This window comes from Dromiciops gliroides, chromosome 1 (genome assembly GCF_019393635.1).
Source record: "Dromiciops gliroides isolate mDroGli1 chromosome 1, mDroGli1.pri, whole genome shotgun sequence".
In the NCBI taxonomy this organism is placed as follows: Eukaryota; Metazoa; Chordata; class Mammalia; order Microbiotheria; family Microbiotheriidae; genus Dromiciops; species Dromiciops gliroides.
This window is the reverse complement of record NC_057861.1, coordinates 269,523,557-269,545,257: the sequence shown is the minus strand read 5'-3', so window position 1 is coordinate 269,545,257 and position 21,701 is coordinate 269,523,557.

Below are 21,701 nucleotides of genomic sequence, written 5' to 3'. Positions count from 1 at the left end.
ATCCTTTGTATGTGTGTGTTTGTGTGACTGCATTCAACCTTGTATTGAAAATGCTATTCCATATATGAAAGGAGAGAAAAAAGGGAAGACACTTGCTTTTGTTAACTTATCATGATCTTGAATTATTATTTTTAATGGATTCTCAGAAGAGGCACTTTTTCTTTGGAAAAGTGAATGTGAATTGAGTGCACAAGGGCTGTTCAAACAGGAGACTGGACAAACATTTAATGTTAGAAAAGCAAACAAGCTACCCAGCAACAACTCTCCTTGTACCTGATATGGTTGGTACAGAAATATAGATGTGAAGAATCCTTCCTTATACCTCCTCTCCTTTCCCTAAAAGACTGAGCATTTAGTAAACAAAAGAAAGATCTGTAGCACAGTCATTTGAAGGCATTAAAAAAAAAACAAGTCTTTATATGTTGTAGGCACTTTTCTATCAGAATCTAAGTAATACTCTACATTTTATAGGGTTGCATACTGGCTACCAGGTACCTAGTATGGTATTATGAAAATGAAAATGCTCAATAAAAGTTTGCTTAATGAATGAATGATGTGACATAAGCAATGAATGATTATCCTTCTCTCAGGCCACAGAGAATGGGGAGAATTTACAACAAATACATAGAAAATCAGTCCAAATAATTAAAAGAAAAAAAAAGAGCTATGAAGACATTTTGGTAAGGATTATTTATCTTAGTGGAAGAAAGTACTAAGAAATGGTTTAAAAAGCTATCTTCAGTTATAGGACTAGTATTAGAAGGTTTGATGAGATGTCCCTATCAGGGAGAAGAAAGGATTCAGATTAAGACAATAATAAATACTAAACCAATTTGATTAGGTGACTTCTCCAGGTGGTGTTTTGTACTTGGATCCTTTTGCCAGAATGCTCCAAAGATCAGTGATCTCAAAGTAGAAAGTACAGCCCACATACACACACACACACACACATACATAGGGGGAATGCAGGCAAGAAGATGGACAGCAATGACTTTGCCTAGCTTTTGTTCTTTCTCAAAGTCATTTGCATGACAATCAAAGAGGATTTGGGGAACTAATTAGGAGACTTAACCTCAGCTTCCACATAGCTCTGTGCCAGAAGGAACTGAGTACCTACTATAGGTTTTGGAGAAAAGAATCTCTTTTAGGAACAAAATGTGCTAATGGGAATTTTCTATCCTTAAATTAAAAAAAATGGGATTATGGACATCAAATCACCATCAAACATAGGATATCAAAAGAATAGACTTAATCTGCACTTTAGGGTTCTAACTTTTGTTGGCTACCTTCTTAGGTATAATTCTTCAGACTACTAACAGTTATATTCTATAAGGGAGAGGCTTTATGACTCCCACTATTTGAAAATAGAGCCAGCTCTAAAGAGCTGAAGCTTTGTAGATGATAACAGAGAACTGCTTAGTGATCAAAGATACCTAACAGGGAACATATTCTTGACAGAGTTAATTTACCAAGCCAAGCACTAATATTTGATGCATAGAAGAGAGCCACAAAAGTAATATTTTGACATCATCATAAGAAATAAGAAGCTTTGTGGTTTTATAATTATGAATTATGCTGACCATGTCTGTGTCCTGGCCATGTTTGTACATTCAATCTCAGTATCCTGGCTATACCGTTCTTGGAATATATCCCTACACACATCTTTCCTTGTGTGTGCCCGCCCACTCCATGTTTGTTTTCAGCTTCCACATTTCCTGTGCATAAAGACATTATTGTGTGTGTATATTAAATGATCTTTTATTGGTATTTTATTTGTATGCTATTTGATAAAAAATAATTTGTCTTCAAACATTACATGCATGTTCTAGCTAGGTTAGCTGGTAAAAGGAAAAAAAAACATCATGAAGCACTGACATTGATAATGGTTTTCAAATGGATGTTTACCTATAGAGTCCAACAAACCTTGTATAGCATTTGGGGGGTGGCAATTTATCCTATAAAGAAATAAATCTGTAGGTTGTATTCATTTTTTATGAGGTAACAGTCAATTTTTAGTCACTTCATTTTACATGGTAATACAGAAATTGGGAGAGGTGGTAAGGTATAAGATAGAGAACTTGCTTCCAGTCTGGAAGATATAGTTTCATAGTATGCATACTAGATATGTGATGCTGGACAAGTCACCTAATCTCTCAGTGTGTTGTGCAACTTCCAAAATTGTAAATTGTAAAAAACGTATAAATCTACATTAACAGAGAATATTCTTCATTGGGATTTTCCTATACCAACAAAATCATAGGTCTAGTACAAACAAATAAACAAAACTAATTGGGCTCATATAGTACATAATTATGTTAAACTTGCAGCATAACAATTAAAAAAAACCTCACTGCTTCTGGTGGGGAAAGTGGTGAGAAAGAATAGAATATGGTGTTTTAGAGCATTTTTTTCATATTAAAAGCACTTCTTATTACTGCCCAAGACAGATACTGAGAGAATGCATGTAGGCATATGTGACACATTCTATAACCCTCAATGCATGGCAAGCAGTTCTAGACATGAAAATCCATTTTATTGACAGAGTTATATGGCTTATGGTCAGTCTAATAACTTATGAAATTTAACACAATACAATACTACATTTTCAATAGATAAAATGATAATGGGTAATCCTTACTTTTCAATTTGTATTTTATTTTTTGTCAGGAGATCTTTAACTTTTCCACAAGAGCTGTTTGATATGTTATCTGAAGGAAAACCTGTGCCAATTCCAGTGAAAAAAAAAGACATACTGCTAGTTATGAGCAAAAGGTTGTTTATTTTATTTTAAAAGAGAATTCTTAGCTGGGAGACCTAGGCTTAAACAAGAGACATCCAGACTGGATCCTAATTCCTACAAATTTAACATAAGTCTAGCTTTTTAAAAATTTATATCTCATTGGGCAAAAGGGAAACTTGCTGAAGAAATGTATCCCACATGGCAACAGAGGAAGAAAACCCTACTAGAAAATGTTGGTCTGAGAGTAATCAAAATCCATACAAGGAGTTTGAATAAAGGCAAATAAATCATGTGTCAACTCATTCACACTTTCATAAAACATGGAAAATAAAGAGGAACAAGACTGCTTTTAGTTATGGTAGAAAGCAAAGCTCTCAAAGAGCCCTTGAAATTATAATGTGAAGCTCTAATAGAGAAAACATAAGGAACTCATTTTGGATGATTTAGATAAGATACAAAATTGCCCAGATTTGATGCTCAGGCCACAAATTCTGAAACGTTCCTTTATTTTTTTTAACCTGTTAAAATAGTATCTACTTGCACAAGAGGTTTCATCTGGATATACCTAGAAAATTTCTCAGTCATTCTTCTTCCTGTTGTTGTTTATATGTTTTGCTTAGCAAACAAACAAACAAAAATCATGGCTTCTTTGTCAGATTTTCTTTTAAGATATGGTTTTAGGAAATAGTTATATACAGAATACTCCCAAATGTCAGCCTAGAAAAATGACTCAGAAGTCTGAGAAAATGATTGTTAAAGTGAACTACCTTTTCTGTTTTCTTCCATACTATCTTTATTTCTTTACTTATTGGTTCTTAATTTCCCTCTTACCTCAGTTAATTCTCTATTTCCTGAAGAAATTATCTAAATAGAGGTATAACCCACTATTTTAAAGGGCTAATATAAAGTCCTTAAAATATCACTGATGAAATTAAGTATCTGTTTTCTATTCCTCCCAATCCCCCACTAAATATAGATAGAGCTCTAGATATTGAATCATGGTGATTGGCATTTTTTCTTTTACAAATTATTTTAGAAGCATATATTGCTCCAGACTACTCAGTTCTTCCTTCCTTCCTTCCTTCCTTCCTTCCTTCCTTCCTTCCTTCCTTCCTTCCTTCCTTCCTTCCTTCCTTCCTTCCCTCCCTCTCTCCCTCCCTCCCCTATCTCCCTCCCTCTCTTCTTCCCTCCCTCCCTCCCTTCCTTCCTTCCTTTATTTTCTGGATCTGTAATTTTATCATTTTGGGGGAATCTCAGGTATAGAAATTCTTGCCACCATGCAGATCTTAAATATACTGCAATTTAGAGTCTTAGAAAGTTGCCTGAGAACAATTATGGATTAAGATAGGTTAAGTTATCATGGACAATTCCTAAATCCAGGTCTTCTTGACTCTAAGGCTGGCTCTCTATCCACTATACAACACTACTGAAGCACAATTATATGGATTATAAGGATGACAACTTGTAGAGTAAATTCAGTGAAGTTAGCCTGTCTTTCAGAAGATCAAAACACTGTATAGGACTATTCAGCATTTTGGTCATTGTTCTGTCTGTCTGTCTGTCTGTCTGCCCGCCTGCTTGTCTGTCCTTCCCACACACACTGCATCAGAAATAAGCAAATTTTAGCTAAGAGAAGTACCAGAAAAGTAGGAAAAAACATTTAGGCAGAAGAAGGCAGCTGGCTAAAACATAACTCAAAGAAACAAAAGTCAATTTCCTGAGAAGTCTGTACTGAATTCTACCCCATACACTTGGTGGCTACAACTTCAGAAGGTAGTATAAGACATACATATAGATGGTGCCCTTGAATTTTTGTAGCACAATCTCATGAGCATTTTCTTGCCCTCCACCTTCACGAGTTCCTTGGTTTTGATGAGACAGCATTAGAAGGCAGTTGATCCAAAGGTTAGTTGGACTATTTTCACATTGCAAGGTAGGAGTTTAGAAAGTCTGATGAGTCAGCAGGCCTTCTGCTAGGACTGTTGCTGGTTTAGCATTATTTAGATATATTTTTAGCAATTTATCATCTGTTTCTGGTATCATGGACTGAAATGTCTTACTGAAAATCACACGGGAACATGGACAATGCCCAATTCTGAGTATCTGAACATATGCAGAGAAAGGCATTACAATTTCAAAGTCTCAATAGACCCCACTGCTTTTGTTTCCATGTTTTACCTCAATATGGATATTATATGTTTACTTAATTTTTTTGTTGTTGAAAAGCAGGTCATCAGTGGATTTAGAGTTACAGTTTTAGACTCAATCACTACTCTTTTCTGGCTTCCCTTTCTTGCTAGTTTAGGACTTCTGAAATGATATTCCTGGTTCATATATGATTCTAAATCTAACTCAACATTTCTTAAAATTGTTATTATTGATCCTCTCTATAATCATTTTCCTTGGAGAATATTGTGAAACTAGGGAGTTTGAAATAGTTAAACATCTTGTTCACTAATAAAAGTGACATTTATTGTTTTCAAGAAAGAAAGCAGGTATGGACTTTTAATGTGGAAGCTTATATTTAGAAATACAAAAATCGGGCAGCTAGGTGGTGCAGTGAATAGAGCAATGGCCCTGGATTCACGAGGACCTGAGTTCAAATCCGGCTCAGACACTTAACAATTACTAGCTGTGTGACCCTGGGTAAGTCACTTAACCCCAATTGCCCCCCCCCAAAAGAAGAAATACAAAAATCTTACTGATCACCAAAATTAGAAAATAATTTTTTCTGCTTAGATGAATAGAACTCTTATGTATAATTTCTTCACTCTCATATAAGATTTATTTACCTGAATTTTGAGAATTACTTGAAACATTCTTACTAAAGAAAAGGACACAATCAACTGTAAATTTGTAGAAATATTCTGAGAATTTACATGAAGTTGATATATGGAAGAAAATAATTTATCACCTTTATAGGAGTGGATTCATTCAACATTCATTCATTAAACATGGTTTTGGTGGCAAAACAAGAATACTCTTTGTTCCTGATTGCTTTTTTCAGACTATCCCTCGGCCATTAACATTCAGTAGCTTCTCCTTTGAGGTTCACCAAATCTAGCTTTATCACCTAATACAGATGCTTCTGGCTATTATCTCAAGCCCCAAGACATTCTTCATCCTTCCTCAATAAGTTCAGTGGCTGGTTCATAGTCTTTCTCTTCCCCAAACCCTTGCACTCATACTAGGGGACTTTAATCACAAGCATTGATGTTTCCTTAAACACCTTAACACGCCAGTTCCTTAAGCCACTCAGTTTCTATGACCCTTTCCTCCATTCCATCTTAAATCCACAGCAGAGATGGCTATATGTTGATTTTGCCATCACTAAACAATGTTCATCTGCTACATTCATGAACTCCGAAAATTCTCCATCTCTTCACAATCTTTTATCATTCCAACTTTGTCTAAGCCTGGTCAATGTATGTAATATGTATGCCTTTCTTTCAACCTGTCATTCTTTCTGAGGCCATCACTTACATGCTAGCTATCTCTCATCCCTTTCTTTTCTTGAACTTTTGTTGAAATGCAACTCTACACAAACTTGTACTCTTGCATCCCTTACTCCCCTGCACTATCTCCAATCATGCCTTGCTAAGCCCCAACTCTTTTTTGTTGGAGGTGGGCAGGGCAATGAAGGTTAAGTGACTTGCGCAGGGTCACACAGCTAGTAAGTGTCAAATGTCTGAGGTCAGATTTGAACTCAGGTCCTTCTGAATCCTGGACAGGTGCTTTATCCACTGCACCACCTAGCTGCCCCCATCCCAACTCTTTTTTATTCCAACTATCTGCCTCCTTTGATTCTATGAATGGAGATTAAAGAAGTTTTAAAATGTGCCCACTGGGTCTACTTCAAATAAATGTTACCTAATCTCAGTTGAACCCTCATTGAAAAAAAAAGGCAATCCTACAATGCCAATCTCCATATAGTTGGTAAATCTTTCATCCCTTCTCAAATTTCATGTAAGAACCCCTTTTCATTGTCTCAGCTGAGGACTTCACCTCATATTTCACAAACAAACAAAAAACGGTTTATTGCTTAGAGGTCCCATTTCTCTTCTCTTCCTAACCTTACGTCATTCATATATCCTTTTATACTGTCTCCTTCACTTCTGTCATAGATGAAATGGTTGCCCTACTCCTTGTGGAGGCTAATCCTTTTATATGCATCCTTGATCCCATACTCTCATATCTTTTCTAGCGGTTTTTCCCCACTCTAATCTGCTTTCCTTCTCCAATATTTACTCTATTGATCTATTAACTCCTTCCCCGATAAGTACAAGCTTGATCATTTTCTCTCCCTATCCTTCACAATCCATACTAGATTCTACCAATTCTCCTAGTTTTTATCCTGTCCTCCACTCTTGAGCTAAATTTCTTGGGAAATTTATCTAAATTAAATGATTTAATTTTCTCTTTTCTTTTTAGCTTCAAAACCACGTACACTCCGACTTCTGACCTGAGCACTCTTTGGAAGCTGCTTTCTCCATGACTTGGCAAATTTAGTCTGATTTGCAATTTTCATCCTTCTTGACCTCTCTGTAGCCTTTGACACATTTGATTGACTTCACGTCCTGAATCTTCTCTCTTTTCTAGTTTTTGTTTTTTTGGTTTTTTTTGTTATACTGACTACTTGTGGATCTCCATTGACCTTATTCTGTCATTATCCATGTCATGCTTTCTAACCTTCGTGTATCTCCTAAACCCGCTTCTCTTTTTTTCTTTATACTATCTCATTTGATGATCTCATCAGCTCCCTTAGGTTCAAAGATCAAATTTACAAAGATATTTCCTAGATCTATATATCCAGGCTTAGTCTCTCTCCTGAGATCTAATTATGTATCACTAACTTCCTTGAGACATCTCAAACTGTTTAACTCAAAACATCTAAAACAGAACTCATTATTTTTTCTCTCAAATCCACCAATCCTCTGAATTTCCCTCTTACTATTGAGGACAACACTATCCTTCTACTCATTTAGAACCACAAACTTGGTGTCATCCTGTATTCTTCACCCTCACTAATCCCTCATTCATATATATATATATATATATATATATATATGTGTGTGTGTGTGTGTGTGTGTGTGTGTGTGTGTGTGTATTTATGTATATGTATGTATGTATATATACATGTGTGTGTGTCAGCCCTTTTCATCTTGTGCCTGAACTATTGCAATGGGCTCCTAATTTTTCTTCCTGCCTCAGAGCTCTATCCACTCCACTCCAATCTAACTTTCACTAAGCTGCCCAAGTGATTTTTCCTACAGTGTATATCTGACCATCCCCACCCTGCCCCATACCAACAATAAATTTCAATTTTTCTGATATCAAATGTAAATTACTATGGCATTTAAAGTTTTTCTCCATCTGATGTCTTCCTACTTTCCCCATCTTCTTACACCTTACTCATCACTGTTTCCCATTCCCCTACCACCACCCCACACAACCTTCTTTATGAACTAACTATATTGGAAGGAAGTGAGAGGAGGAATAAAAAAGAAAAAAAAATTACATGATAGCTTTATTATATATTCAAAAGGAACAGCAAGTTGTACATCATAGATTTCCAGGTTCATATACAATCATCTATTTTATTATACTATGTTATAGAAATGTTCTTTATTCTAGAAAATAAAAATAAATTTTAAAATTAAAAGACTATTCTCTTTTGTCCCTGTTCCTTTGCATAGCCTGTCCCCCATACCTAGAGTGTTCTCTCCTTTCTGTTTCCCTCTTATTTTCTCTGTCTTCCTTCAAGATTCAGATCAATATCAACTGCAGGAGGCTTTTCCCATTCCTCCCAATTGTTTTTTTTTTAGCATTTTTCCATCTGAGATTACTCTAAATCTATTTTGTATAAAGCTTGTATATATGTACTTATTTACATGCCATCTCCCTCATTAGAATATGAGCTTTCTCAAGGCAAAGACTATTTTTGCCTTTATTTTTATCCTCAGTGCTTAGCATACTGTCCAGTGCATTAAGTAAACACTTCAAGGGCAGCTAGGTGGCTCAGTGGATAGCGCACCGGCCCTGGACTCAGGAGGACCTGAGTTCAAACCCTGCCTCAGACACTTAACAATTACTAGCTGTGTGACCCTGGGCAAGTCACTTAACCCCAATCACATCATCATCAAAAAAAAAAAGTAAACACTTCAAATTGCTCATTGACTGACTAACATCTATAATGCCCTGGGATAAACCTAGAGGGTTTTTGTTTTTTTATGGGAAAAAGCAAAGATAAGTAAGCAATTTCAATGTAATTTAACAAAAATGTATTTGGCTCTTGCTATAAGCAAATTACTCTATGAGACCTTGGGGATACTGACAAAACCAAAGAAGTTCTTGCCTGCAAAGAGCATACATTTGCTTCTACATATGTACAAGTGAAAACATACAAGAAAGAGGAGAGAGATAATTTTTTAGTGTTTTAGTGGGGGGGTAGTGTAGAGGTAAACAAGAAGGACTTTATGGTAGCTCTTTATCTGGATTTTGAGTCCAGTAGTATGCTGAGAGTTGGCATGTGGGGTACTGAGAAGAGCAATGTACAAATATGCAATGATGGTAAAATCCAAAAAGTATTTGACCATTCCCTAAATGAAATTAATTGTCAACTTTGGCAGTTACCCAGTTTATCCCATCTCCATAACATCTGTGACATCTGTCACCTTCTTTCTACTCACATGGCTACTATCCAAGTTCAGGCACTCATCACCCCTCACCCTTATTATTGTCATAGTCTCTAAATTGGTGTTTCAGCCTCAAAAAGCTTCCAAATTGATATTCCTAAAGCACAGCTATGACCATGCCCTTTCTTGCTCGAAAAAAACATGTTACTTCCAAGAAGGAAGAAATGCATTTTTTTGTTATTCTTTAACTTTCACAAACTAGCTCCAGGCTCTTTCCCAATATTATCATATATCAGTCCCTTATACAAACTCTATGTCCCTGCCAAGGTGGCCTAGTTGCTCTTCATTATACATGACATTCCATTTTCCATGTTTGTAGCTTTGAATAGGCTGTCCCTCATATCCAGAGAGGTACTCAGAGATTAACTTACCCCTCTCAAATCCCAGACTTTCTGTAAGACTCAGCTCAGGCCCCACCTCCCAGAAGAGATATTTCATGATTCACCTGATTGGCACTTCCCCCCAATTACTTTCTGTTTGTTTTGTACATGTCTTACCTGTCCTGATCTTTGTATGCATTGTTCCTAACCATAAGATGATAAGCACCTTCAAGGTCAGAATTGTTTCATTTTTGTCTTTATATATTCAGGACTTAGCATGTCTCTGGGATGTACTTATGTCTAATAAATTCTTGATGATTTAATACTTGTTTGATAGAAGCTTAAGTGAGGGAGAGTTGGAAGGGAAGGAAAAACAGGAAGGGAAGGAAAGAGAGAAAAGAAGAGAAGAGAAGAGAAGAGAAGAGAAGAGAAGAGAAGAGAAGAGAAGAGAAGAGAAGAGAAGAGAAGAGAAGAGAAGAGAAGAGAAGAGAAGAGAAGAGAAGAGAAGAGAAGAGAAGAGAAAAAAAGATAGATGGAGGGGGAGTCATTGAATGCTCCTTTATATATGACTACTCAATTCCCACTTCCTTTTTTTTTTCTTTTCTTTCTTTTTCTTTTTGTGAAGCAATGAGGGTTAAGTGACTTACCAAGGGTCACACAGCTAGTATGTGTCAAGTGTCTGAGGTCAGATTTGAACTCAGGTCCTCCTGAATCCAGGCTGGTGCTTTATCTACTGCACCATCTAGCTTCCCCCAAATTCCCACTTTCTTTAGGAATTTATGGCAGCTAGCTAGAAGTGTCTAGAGTGTCAGGCCCAGCGTAAGGAAGATTAATTTTCCTGAGTTCAAATCTTGCCTCAGAGACTAGCTATGTGACCCTGGGCAAGTCACTTAACCCTGTTTACCTCAGTTTTTTTTTTCATCTGGAGAAGGAAATGGCAAACCACCCCAGTATTTTTGCTAAGAAAACCCCAAATGGGGTCAAAAAGAGTAAGATATGACTGAACAAAAAACAATAGGTAGTGAAGGGCCATGCATCCTCCTTGGGGCCAAGACTAAAGTGACTCCTTGCAAAGTCATTCTGTTATGTGAGGCCTACCAGCTTTAAAAGCAGTGTATCTGTCCTTTTGGGCATCTTTTGATAAGGATTTGACTATTGGAAAGAATGCTAGAAAGCACAGAGCCAGTATCCCTTTCCTCATCCTTTCAAAGAATTGTTCTGTTTGTTGGAGCATCAGAGAGATTCGGGCTCAGTTAGAATTTATTAAGTCTCCATTCCAGGCACAGCCCTAAGCATTGGGAATACAAAGAAAGACAAAAACAATCCTTGCCCTCCAGTAAGCCTTTTGGTGCTATTCTCCTGAAATTCTACATTGCTTTCTTTAAATAGAGATCGCTTTGTTGACACACATTAGCCATATGGAAGCAATTCAGATCATACTGTTGACAGTCATGTTTACATTGCTGTTTATGGTTTTCTTCCTACTTCCCAACCAATTCTAGCTGCTCACTCCTCTCTCTAGCACATTAAGCATATTCTGTCCTCTCCTCCAACACAATGCGTTTGTTCCTTTGTTTTGTGTGTGAGCTGGCAAATCACTGAGGTATGCAGCAGAACTGATGATGATGAACATGTTTCAGAACACAGTTTGAAGGGAAATGTGCAATTAAGTTTCCACTGATAACAACTGGAAAAAAAATGAAGCAAATGGCTTAATAAGATGAGTCAAAAGGAGAACTATTTGAAAACTTAAATAATAGATTTTTGAAAATGTGTGAATCACACTTTGGACAAAATGATCTGAATCTTTTTTTAAAAAATATGTGCTTGTGGTGGGAGGGAAGAAGCGTCAGGATCAGAAGCCTGTTAAGCATTTTATAGCATTAAAAATGAAAGAAAAATGTAGCAAAGGGGAAAAACATGAGACTTTCTGTGAATCTGTGAGTGATACTTTCAGATTATATCTGCATACTAAAAATCTCTCTGGGTGAGGATTAGAAATTTAGATGGGCTTTTCTCAAAGTAAAAAAAAAAAAAAGAGGGGTGAGTCTCCAATTATCTTTCACCCTGTAAATGAGTGTTGGTGAGACAATGAATTTGGAGTTTTTATGAGTGATGCTATTTTTGTCAGGAATTTGATGATGTTAATATGAATATATGGTTAATGAGTATTTGAATCACCTTGATTTGATGGAACTGCCATATTATCCAGGTAGATTCTGTGAGACCCTGAATGGATAGAAGGAAAATGCCTTTTGGCAAAAATTTCAAAGTAAAACCAGAAGGTGCCTATTTACTTTCCCCAAGTGAATTAACACATTTAAATGCCCCTTTGAAATTCCCATTCACTATCTTCTTTCCCCAGGAAGTAAATAGAGAACTCCTTGTCTCTGATAATACCCATCCTGTCTCCACATAATCTAATGGTATCATCTGCTTTAAATCGAACTGTTAAACTGATTTATATTGTTTAATTGATCTACATTTTAATGGGTTTATCTATATCATGCCAATGAAGTTATTCTGTAACTTGTGAGCAAATGAACCTTAAAAACCCTTTGAAAGAAGGGGAGCTCTGAGTTTCCCTCTTTGGAGGGTACTCTCCACAATGATTGTGTGTTATATTTATTCTTGGGACAAAATATTAAATTGATATATATTATGGCTTTTCTGTCTGTCTCTGATCTGGTTTGTCTTGTAGGAGATACAATGTTCTCTGATCTGGTTTTGGAAGAGATATTATAAGATATTATAATTTCTCTGATCTGTTTGTTAATTTTGTAGGAGAGATTAAAGATTATTTCTCTGATCTGTTGTAGGAGACAGGCAGAATCAAAAACTATCAACAATGATGACTGAATCGAGTTTCAGAAAATATTACTCTCAAATATCTTTATATTTATATAATGAAAACAATATATAATAAAATAAATATAAATATAATATAATATAATATATATAAATATAATATAATAAAATATAATAAATATAATAAAATTATATATAAAATATATAATGAAACAATACATTTCATTATACAAATGACTACTCTCTCTAAATAGTATTTTAAGTAACATGGAGTGGTGGAATAGTTTTTACTTCCCCAAACAAGAATGAATGTATGCTGTGAATAAAAATGGTTTATGCACATATATAAGGACTATCCTTGATGAAAACATGAGAAGACAATGGCAAGGCTTTTGCAGATAGGGTCACATCTTGATAGCCACATATTCATAAAATTGTTAAGGATATATGATCCATTTGTACCTTTTGGTTTTTGATTACATACACACAAAAATGAGCAAAATACTATCTTAGAAGCAGTACTGTACATCGTTTTCTCTCATTCATTTTTAACATCAACTGTGGTATGAAACATGAATGGATATGCTCATCAAGTATATTGCTGGGTAAAATTCCAGGTGTCCTTTTCCAAGTCCAAAAAAGAATGACAGTGTTTTACAATGGAAAGGGCACTAGATTTGAGATTAGAGTATTTGCCTTTGAATTCTGAATCTGCTGCTTACTAGCTGTGTGACTTTGTATTTAACTTGTACTTAACCTCTCATGGAGTCATCTTTAATAAGGGGGTTTAGACCAAGTGACCTGTAACATCCATTTTCCTTAATTCTGAATCTATGGTTGTATGTGAAAGGGATCCCCAAATAATAGAGAATTTCTTCTTCACTTCCATTGCATTGATTGCAGACCACAATAAGTCCTTCTCAGTGAAATCCATAGTCACTCAAAAGAGAATGACTTGGTATTTACACAGGAGGAACAATGAGGATTAAGAATGCATATTGCTTAGATGATGACATACAGTTAGACAAAGAAACACATTGAATGTACATCTCATTGTACATAGATTTTGGCTGGTGTTATAGATAAACAATGAGCTAAGCCCAGATTTGAATATATGGCTAAATATTGTTTGGGAAATTAAATATCATTTCTGATAAGGATAAGTTGTTCATTACTTTAGCATTCCCCATTTTTAATATAAACTTGGTGATGATTTAATGTGGTTTAAAATCATGGCACCTTGGGGCAGCTAGGTGGTACAGTGGATAAAGCACCAGCCCTGGATTCAGGAGGACCTAAGTTCAAATACAGCCTCAGACACTTGACACTTACTAGCTGTGCAAGTCACTTAACCCTCATTGCCTCACAAAAATAAATAAATAAATAATGGTATCTTGTAATCTCAAAAGAATTGCAATCCCCCCCCCTTTTTTTTTGTATTCCCAGCTTAGCATAGTTGCTGGCACATAGTAGGCACATAATAAACGATTATGAATTAATAATTAGTAGTAGGTACTTGAATATGTTTTTGTTGACTATGAATATGATCTTGATCCTTTTTGGCCATCCTCACACTCTGTTTAGGGCACATATGAAGTATTCCAGTGATATGATAAATGGTCATAATGGTTCTTTGCTACTCAAATCAATCTATTCCTTTATTGTTTTACTATTTTTATTTTATTCTCAAGTTATTCAATACTAAAAAAGATAAGCATTTCCATATACAAAGAAGAGCAGAAAAATAGGACTATATATAAAGCATCTGTATTATGGCTTGCTGTTCTTTTTGAACATATAATATATTCAGCATGTTATCTCCAAAGCTGAGCTGCTTGTCTATTTTCTACTGACCTTCATTCTATTTTATTTTATGCATTATTAATGACTTCAATTGCCCTCTTTTCTTACTTTTCTTTTTCATTTAGTTACTCCATTGGACTCCCCTCCCTCATCCTAACCTCTTACCACCAAATTAATAAACACTAAAAACAAAACACAAACTCGTACTGTATGTGAATAATCAAGCAAAACAAATCTCATTTTTTGTGTCCAAAAATCTGTATGTCTCATTCTGTATATTGATTACATTAATTCTCTGTTAGAAAAATAGTAACATGTTTAATTATTGGTCCTTTGAAATTATAGTTGGTCATTGGTCAGAAATCTTCAGTTTTTCAAAATTATTTCATTAATAATGTTACTTTCCATGTATAAATTGTTCTCTGGGTTCAGAATCAACCCATATAATTGTTGCCAGAATTGTTGTCTGAAAATTTTCCAATCACTTCTCATAGTGCAATAATATTCCATTACATGTATATATTATAATTTATTCATCTATTCCACAATTAATGAGGACCCATTTTTTCCAATTCTCTATTACTATAAAATTACTTTGGACATATGTACCTTTTCCTTCTTTCTTTAAACAGTTTTTTTTTTTTTTGGTGGGGGGGAATACAGGTTTCATGATGTTATTACTGGGTTAACATGTATACATAATTTAGTGACTTTTTTCTCTTTTTCCAAATGCTTCCCAGAATGGCAAGTAAAATTCATAGCTCCACCAACAGTGCCTTAGGGTTCCTATTTTCATGCATCCCCTTCTAAGAAGTGACAGCTTCCATTTTTGTCATTATTATAAAACTAATGTTGTAAGATGAAGCTTCAGAGTTGCTTTAATTTGTATTTCTTTAATGATTGGTTATTTGCAGCATTTAAAAATATTTAATTATTGGGTAATAGTTCCTTTTCATATATGTGTGTATCAGAAATATATGATTATATGATATATAATTTTTTCTTTGTTTTATCTCTTCTTGGTTTAAATATCAAGATCATGTTTGTAACATAGAAAGAATTTTGTAGGACCTCTTCCTATTTTTGAAAACAATTTATATAATGTTGTAATTAATTATCTTTGAATAATTAATAGAATATATTTTATAGTTCATTGTATTCAATAAAGAAAGGTTTTAATTTTTATGCTTTTTGGCATATTAGCTTTTATACTCTAGTATAAGGACAATATTTGTATAAGTGCCATGCACTGTTGAGAAATATGTATACTCCTTTATTTTTCCATTCAATAATTGTCAGAAATTTTTCATATCTAAATCTTTTAACATTCTATTCAGTTCCTTAACTTCTTTCTTTATTTTTGTTTGATGTCTTGGAAAGGGCTAAGTTTCCAAACTTTTGCAGTTATGCTATTTGTTCCTTCTAAAAGCTTATAACTACTATTTTAAATATTTAGATATGCCATTTGGGTGCATATATGTTAAGTATAGATATTAATGTATTGATTATGGTGCTGTGGTAAAAAAAATATGAAAGTTTTTTAATAGTCGGTTAGGATAACTGAAAGACTCCAGTTTTGAAGGACCACCCTTTTGGGGAGGAGACCAACAGTCCGCCTGCTGCGCACGTCAGACTGCCTGCTACGCACTCGACTTCCGGGGTGGAGAGAACGGAAGTGGGGCTTTTTCCTGCTCCTCGGGTCTCGTGGCTGGGCTGCACAGGGAGACGCGGACAGGAGTTGGACTCGGCCCGGCTCTCGGTTAACAGCACGCTCTTGATTCGGTCTCTCTCCCCAAAAGTGACCTTGGGTTTTTGGTGAGTTTTTATAAGGAATATAGACTAAGCTTAGACTTAAGACAATTTGTATTGTGTTTCTACTTTCCTATCCTTCTAATCAACATCATCTTGTGACTACCATAACAATAAAAGGTCTATCTAGAAAACCAAAAGCTTCTTCCATTTACTAGTCTGGGAGATAAATTAAGGGAAAGGTTAAGTAGGGGAGATTTATGATCTAATATCCAATTTTTAATCTCACAGTGCCTTCAAGTGTAATGAAATTTTCTTATTTTTTTTTATCAAAAGTCTATTGTTGTCTTGTCTGGGATGATGATTGCCATCCCTGCTTTTTAAAATTCTTCTCAATCATAAAATATTTTGCTCTAAGCCTTTATCTATGTAAATATTTTCAAGTGTATTTCTTATAAACATCATATTGTGGGATTCTGCTTTCTAACCCACCTTGTTTATATTATAGGTTAGCTCATTCTATTCACATTCATGTTTATGAAAATGAATTATATATTTCTCACCCTCCAGTCTTTCCCCTCATATGTGTTTCTATATTTTATTTCTTTTAATTTTGCAAATAAGAGGGTGGTAAGAGAAGTGTTCACTCAGCACTAGTGATCTGTTCAAGGTAACCTCCTTCTCCTTCCATGCTTCTATTCCCTTTTCTCAGATCCAGTCCTTTTAACTCCGCTTTTTCTATTGTCCATCCTTTTATATTAGAGTTTGCTTATGAGTAATACCTCCATTAATCTACTCTGCCCTTCCCCATTTTCTGGTCCATTCTCTACTCAGCTGCCAAAGTGATATTCCTTTAGCAGAATCTTAATTATATTGCTCTCCTGCTCAAAAACTGTAAGCAACTCTTACTTCCTCTAGGAACAAATAGAAACCCCTTTCTTTGATGTTTAAAGCTTTTTCTAGTCTAATCTCAATTTACCTTTCCGATAACTTTTTATCATATATTTTTTCCCTCAATACTCTACAGTCTATCCTAACTGGTATTCTTGCAGTTACTTCTCCTTTCTCTGTGCTTTTGTATAGGCTGTCCCTCTGGTCTAAAATGCATTTTCTCCTTACTCCTACCTCTTAGGATTTTAAGAAAAAGTCAGTTATTTGAATAATTATTACAATAATTTTATTATTCGATCTCAGAAACTGGACCACATCTAGCCATAGGACAATACTTTCTGATTAAAAGATTTTAAAATTTATTTTATTTTAAAGGATATTGTTCTCACTTCATAGCAAAAATGATACAAAGATTTTATGTATTTTGTATCTAAAAAACTGAAGAAAGAATCATAACCAATGTATGAATCATATTTACATATTTCTTCCTAAGAATAGTTAGCTTCAGGAATGTTTCTTATTTTGAGTACATTTCTTAATAGAGAAAAGAATTGACTGAGTCTGATTCTATAGTGAAATACAAAATATGTGAATTCAAATATACTTTCAAAAATTTAAAATCCCATTATTTTATTAGGTGTGCTTATTACAGTGGAATAAGGTTATAACTGAGTTTTTAAAATTTCTTTATGGGGGCAACTAGGTGAGCACATTGCATAAAGCACCAGCCCTGTATTCAGGAAAACCTGAGTTCAAGTCCAGCCTCAGACACTAGACACTTTCTAGCTGTTTGACCTTGGTCAAATCACTTAACCCTCATTGACCTGCCCCCCCCCATTCTTTGTAATGTTCCTAAATCATGACTTTCTTTCTTTCTTTCTTTTTTGGTCGTAGACTTATGATTTCATTGGTATTGGGAACTCTCAGTAATGAAATTCTCTCTACCAATGCAAATGGGTACTTGCTCTGCAACTCATAGTCTTTGAACTGATTTTCAAATAGTAAAAAGTAGTAAGATATGGATCCATATTTACTTCCTGTTATACCTGAGCTGTCATTCATTCCATTGTTCACAGGTTGGATGACTTGGGAATAGAAATGAACTAATGAATTTTATAGCTATAATTTCCTATTATAGCAATCTAAATTTTCACTTTGACTTATATGAGCCATATGCCAAATACTCTCTGCTCTAAACTCTTCATTGTCTTCACTATCTAAAATCATTCACTAAGCACATAATTCCATCATCCTGTGATAGATATTATATAGCAGAAGTATAAAACACATTGTCAGGCTTGCAACAGTACTAAGTGAGTCCTGAATCAGATTAAAATGTAATTGAACAATATTTACCAATATTTAAATACTATTATATATATAAGTATATATATATATAAGTATATATGTGTGTATACATATATATATATATATATATATATATATATATAATGTTAATGTGTAGCTCTCTCCTTCCTTCCTTAACTATCATGGTCAAGTGAATTATTCAGGGTTATACAGCTGCTGAGTGTCTGAGGCCAGGTTCAATCTCAGGTCCTCCTGACTTTAGGACCAGTACTCTATTCATGGTGCCACCTAGCTGCCCCAATCGGGATTAAGTTTGTTGTTGTTGTTGTTGTTGTTGTTTTGGAGGAAATTGGGGTTAAGAATATGTGGTTTTCTAAATCAATATGTAGCTCACAGCGTTCCTCATGTATGATTCAATGGTCTTGCCTCTATTTGAATTTGACAACATATCTGTATAGGATTACACAGGCAAGGCATTTGCCCTCTGAGAGTTTATAGACTAGAACAGTCCAGAATGCTCTTTAAATTTATATGCCTTGTTGTTTATTTAAGTATATAGTTAGTTGATGTATCAAGGGTGACCTTTTCATTCATTGAGGAACTAAGTGCTTAGTTATTCATGACAGCAGTGAGTAAATTAGGATTGTATAGAAAATAGGTTGCCTAAAAGAAATGTGCCTTTAGTGCCCGAGAGGTATATTTTTTCCTAAAAATATATCAGAATTGTAACAGAGCTGCCTGGGGAAAATTTTACTGAAAATTATTATTGTGATGGAGGGACAGCTGGAGACCAAAATTGAAACTTTGGCCTGTGGTTTGGAAAGCTAGCAACTTCATTGGACTCCTTGTAAGATTCTAGCTGCTTTGAATTGTAATTCCCACAAACCAAATTCACAAGCAACCTCATTCATTTGCAATTGCACTTACAGAAGAAAATACTATTCTTGCTTATCAAAGAACCATTCCCCCCCTAATATGTCTTCTTTTCCCTTTAACCATGCTCACATTTATTGTTCTGAGAGCTTTCATGCAGACAGGTTATAAAGTGGGAAATGTGAATTGATTTCAGCAGGGTACAGAGAACACTCTCTTCCCACTTACATGAAGTATTCTAAAAAAAATTATTTTTATTTATTTCATTAAATAATTACCAATTACATATAAAATAATATTAACATTAAAAACATTGAATTCCAAATTTTGTCCCACCCTTCTGCTCCTCCTGCCTTGAGAAGACAAGCATTTTGATTTTGATTGTATATGTGAGATCATACAAACACTATTTCCATATTAGCCATGTTGCGAAAAACTGCACCTAGACAAAATAAAACAATAAATATATAGACATTTTTAAAAATTATGCTTCAATTTGCAGAGTTCATCAGTTTTTTCTCTGGAGGTGGATAGCATTTTTTTCATTGGGGTCCTGTGGAATTCTCTTGGATTACAATTTTGGTCAGAGTAGCTAAGTCTTTCACAGTTGATCATCCTTAAAATATTGCTATTACTGTATGTATATATATATATATATATATATATATATATATATATATAATGCTATTTTGTTTCTGCTCACTTTATTTTGCTTGAGTTCCTATCAATCTTTCCAGGTTTTTCTGAAACCATCCTGCTTCTTATTTTTTTTTTTATAGCAAAACCGTATTACATCAGAATCATATACCATACCATGTTCAGTAATTCCCCAATTGATAGACATTCCCTCAGTTTCCAATTCTTTGCCACCACAAAAAGAACTGCTATGAATATTTTGTATGAATAGTTCTTTTTCCCTTTTCTTTTATGTCTTTTGGATATAGATTTAGTGATGGTATTGCTGAGTCAAAAGATAGGCACAGTTTGATAACCCTTTGGGTACAATTCCAAATTGTTCTTGAGAATGGTTGAACTAGTTCACCAATAATGCATTAACATCCCATTTTTTCCACATCCCCTCCATAATTTTTAATTTCCTTTTATATCATGTCAGTCTATCTGAAAAATGTGGGATGATACCTCAGAATTGTTTTAGTTTGCATTTCTCTATTCAGTAGTTATTTGAAGCATTTTTTTCATGTGACTAATGATAACTAATTTCTTCATCTGAAAATATCCTGTACATCTACTTTAACCATTTATCAACTGGGGCATGGCTCTTATTTTTATAAATTTGGCTCAATTCCCTATATTTTTGAGGAATGAGGCCTTTATTACAGAAATGTGTAGCAAACTTTTCCCTATTTTCATGCTTTCCTTCTAATTTTTGCTGCATTAGTTTTGTTTGTACAAATCTTTTTAAATTTCATGTAATCAAAAGCATCCTCTTTTCTTCCTGTGATCATCTCTGTCTTTTGTTTGGTCATAAACTATTCCCTTATCCAGAGATCTCACAAGTACATTTTTCTATGGTCTCCTAATTGACTTACAATATCAATATGTCTAAACATCTTATCTGTTTTGACCTTATTTTGGTATATGGCATGAGGAGTTGGTCCATATCTAGTTTCTGCCAAACTACTTTTCAATTGTCCTAGAAATTCTTGTCAAATGCTTAGATGTTACTCCAAAAGCTTAGATCTTTGGGCTTATCAAGCACTATATTACGATGATTATTTACTACTCTATCTTATATACTCATATCTATTCCACTGATGTACCACTCTATTTCTTAGCCATCAACAAATTGTTTTGATGATTGTCACTTTGTAATATATTTTGAAAACTGAAACTGCTAGATGACCTTTCTTAATTTTTCCCCATTGATTCCCTTGATATTTCTGACTTTTTTGTTCTTCTAGATGAATTTTGTTATTATTTTTTCCAGCTCTACAAAATAATTCTTTAGTAGTTTGATTGGTATGGCACTGAATAAATAAATTAACATAGGTAGAATTGTCATTTTAACTTCATTGGCTCAGCCTATTCATGATCAATTAATATTTCTGCTCTTGCTTATATCTGTCTTTATTTGTGTGAAAAGTGTTTTCTAACTATGTACATATATTCTTTGAGTTCGTTTTGGCAGGTAGACTCCCAAGTTTTTTTTATATTGTCTATTGTTATTTGAAAAGAAATTTCTCTATCACTTGCTGCTGGTTTTTTCTGGTAGTATATAAAAATACTGATAATTTATGCATGTTTATTATATATCTGGCAACTTCGCTCAACTTGTTAATTGTTTAAACTACTTTTTTCATTGATTGTCTAGGGTTCTGTAAAGATATCATCATATCATCTGCAAAGAAAGATAGTTTTGTTTTCCCATGGCCTATTTTTATTCCTTAAATTTATTTTTCTTGTCTTATTGCTACAGCTAGCAATTCTAGTACAATACTGAATAATATTTGTGAGAGTGGACATTCTTACTTCAGTCCTGAACTTAATGGGAAG